Below are 3,527 nucleotides of genomic sequence, written 5' to 3' on the forward strand. Positions count from 1 at the left end.
TGAATCCCTGTGTATGATGTTAGCTGTGGGTTTGTCATATACAGCCTTTATTATACTGAGGTACTTTCCTTCTATGCTCACTTTATTCAGAGTTTTTATCATAAATGGATGTTGAATTTGGTCAAATGCTTTCTCTGCACCTATTGAGATGATTGTATGACTTTTATTCTTCATTTTGTTAATGTAGTATATCACATTGACTGATTTGTGGATGTTGAAGAATTCTTGCAATGCTGAAATAAATTCCACTTGATTGTGGCATATGATCCTTTTAATGTATTGTTGTATTTAGTTTGCTAATACTTTGTTGAGGATTTTTGCATCTATGTTCATCAGTGATATTGGCCTGTAATTTTCCTTTTTCGTGTTGTTCTTGTCTGGTTTTTGTATTGGGGTAATGGTCTCATAAAATGAGTTAGTAGGTGTCCCCTCCTCTTCAATTTTTTGGAAGACTTTGAGAAGGATAGATATTAAATCTTCTTTGAATGTTTGGTAAAATTCTCCAGAGAAGTGATCTGGTCCTGGACTCTTGTTTTTTGCGAGGTTTTTGATTACTGTTTCAATCTCTTTACTTGTGGTTGGTCTATTCAGATTCTCTATTTTTTCTTGATTCAGTTTTGGGAGGTTTTATGAGTCTAAGAATTTATTCATTTCTTCTAGGTTATCCAATTTGTTGGTGTATAGTTTTTTGTAGTATTGTCTTATAATTGTTTGTATTTCTGTGGTATTCATTGTAATTTCTCCTCTTTCATTTCTAATTTTATTTATTTGAGCCTTCTCTCTTTTTTTCTTGGTAAGTCTGGCTAAAGGTCTGTCAATTTTGTTTATCTTTTCAAAGAACCAGCTCTCAGTTTCATCAATCTTTTCTACTGACTTTTTGGTCTCTATTTCATTTATTTCCACTCTGATTTTTATTATTTCCTTCCTTCTGCTGACTTTGGGCTTTGTTTGTTCTTCTTTTTCTAGTTCTCTTAGGCACAGTTTAAGGTTACTTATTTGAGATTTTTCTTGTTTGTTGAGGTGAGACTGTATTGCTATGAATTTCCTTCTTATGACTGTTTTTGCCATATCCCATACGGGTTGGTATGTTATATTTTCATTTTCGTTTGTCCAGGTATTTTTTAATTTCTCCTTTGATTTCTTCATTGATCCAGTGGTTATTCAATAGTGTGTTGTATTGTCTCCACATATTTCTGACTTTCCCAGTTTTTTTCTTGCTGTTGATTTCTAGTTTCATAGCAGCGTGGTCAGAAAAGATGCTTGGGATGATTTTGATCTTAAATTTATAGAGGTTTGCTTTGTTTCCCAACATATGGTCTTTCTTTGAGAATGATCCATGTGCACTTGAGAAGAATGTATATTCTGCTGTTTTTGGATGGAATGCTCTGTACATATCTATTAAATCCATCTGATCAAGTGATTCATTTAAATCTACTATTTCCTGTTGTCTTTTTGTCTGGATGATCTGTCCATTGATGTAAGTGTGGTGTTGAGGTCCCCTACTATTATTTGTTGCTGTTAATTTCTCCCTTTAGGTCTGTTAATAGTTGCTTTATGTATTTCGGTGCCCCTGTGCTAGGTGCACATATATTAATAAGTGTTATGTCCTCTTGATAGACTATCCCTTTTATCATTATATACTGCCCCTCTTTGTCTCTCATTGTCTTTTTTAACTTGAAGTCTGCTTTGTCTGATACAAGTATGTCAACACCTACTTTCTTTTGTTTGCCATTAACTTGGAGTATCCTCTACCATCCTTTCACTCTGAGCCTGTGTTTGTATTTAGATCTGAGATGTGTTTCCTGGAGGTAGCATATTGTTGGATCTTGTTGTTTAATCCATCTAGCCACACTGTGTCTTTTGATTAGAGAATTCAATCCATTTACATTTAGAGTGATTATTGATATACGAGGGCTTAATACTGCCATTTTATCTCTTGTTTTCTGGTTGATCGATGTTTCCATTGTTTCCCTTCCTTTGTATTTCTGAGTGCCATTTCATTTGGGTGGTTTTCTGAGGAGGTTTTCTCAGTTTTCTCTCTTTTTGTGAATTGAGGCTCTGCTCTGATTTTTTGTTTAGTGTTTACTGTGAGGTTTGTGTAAAAGATCTCCTAGATGAAATAATCCATTTTCTCATAGTCTCTTATCTCCATTAACCTAAGCAGGTTCCATCCCTTTCCTCTTCCTCTTCTGAATTATTGGTGCAAATTATTCTGTTTTTAATGCTGTGAGTTTGTGACTAAGTTGAAGTGTTTATAGCTACCTTTATGCTTTCCTTCCCTTTATCTTTAGGTTATAACTGAGTATTTGCTCCCCTGTTCTGATAGAAAGCTGCAGTTTTCTGATTTTGTCTGTCTATCTCCTGGCTCAAAGCTTTGTAGGCATTTGCCTTTTTGTTTGCAGTGTGAGCACATCTTTAATGATTTCTTGTAGGGGAGGTCTAGTGGCAATGAACTCCCTCGGCTTTTGTTTATCAGAGAAAGCTTTTATTTCTCCATTGTATCTGAAGGAAAGTTTCACTGGCTAGAGTATTCTTGTCTGAAAGATTTTGTCTTTCAGTATTTTGAATATATCATTCTATTATCTCCTAGCCTGTAGGGTTTCTGCCAAGCAATCCACTGAAAGACTGATAGAGGTTTCTTTGTATGTTATTCTCTTTTGTGTAGCTTCCCTTAATATTTTTTCTTGTCATTGACATTTGCCAGTTTTACTATTATATTTACCATATCGCCAGTACTACTATTATATTAATATAGTAATGTTTGGGGAAGACCTTGGGGAAGGTCTTTTAGCATTGATGTAATTAGGCGTTCTATTAGCCTCGTGTATTTGTAAGTCTTCTTCCTTCCCCTGGTTTGGGAAGTTCTCAGCTATTATTTCTTTGAACAAGATCTCTGCTCCTTTCTCCTACTCGTCTCTCTCTGGAATACCTATAATCCTTATGTTGCTTTTCCTAATTGAGTTGGATATTTATCAAAGAATTCTTTCATTTTTTAAAAACCTTATTTCTGTCTCCTCCTCCACCTGTAGCATTTCTATATTTGTATCCTCTAAATCACTAATTCTTTCCCTCATAACATCAGCTCTATTCTTTAAGGATTCTAGATTATTTTTTATTTCATTGATTATGTTTTTCATATCCAGAATTTCTGCTTGATTTTTTTTTTTTACAGTTTCAATCTGTGGGGCGAAGAGGTTCATTTTCTTCCAGAGCTCACTGAACTCTCTTCCTGTGTTCTCTTGTAACTCATTGAGTTTTTTTTATGACAGCCATTTTGAATTCTCTGTCATCTAGATTGCAAATTTCTGTGCCTTCAGGGTTAGTTTCTAGAAAATTGTCATTTTCCTTCTGGTCTGAACTGTTGCTGTGGTTTCTCATGGCATTTGATGAAGTAATCTTTTGTCAGGGCATTTGTGGTAGTATTAGGTTGCAGATTCCACCTGCTACCGCTAGGGGGAGCAGGAGCAGAGTTTCTGGTCCCACCCTGTCTGCTGGAAGTTGGGTGGGTACTGTGGGCTCTGGCACCA

This window comes from Diceros bicornis, chromosome 14 (genome assembly GCF_020826845.1).
Source record: "Diceros bicornis minor isolate mBicDic1 chromosome 14, mDicBic1.mat.cur, whole genome shotgun sequence".
Taxonomy (NCBI): domain Eukaryota; kingdom Metazoa; phylum Chordata; class Mammalia; order Perissodactyla; family Rhinocerotidae; genus Diceros; species Diceros bicornis.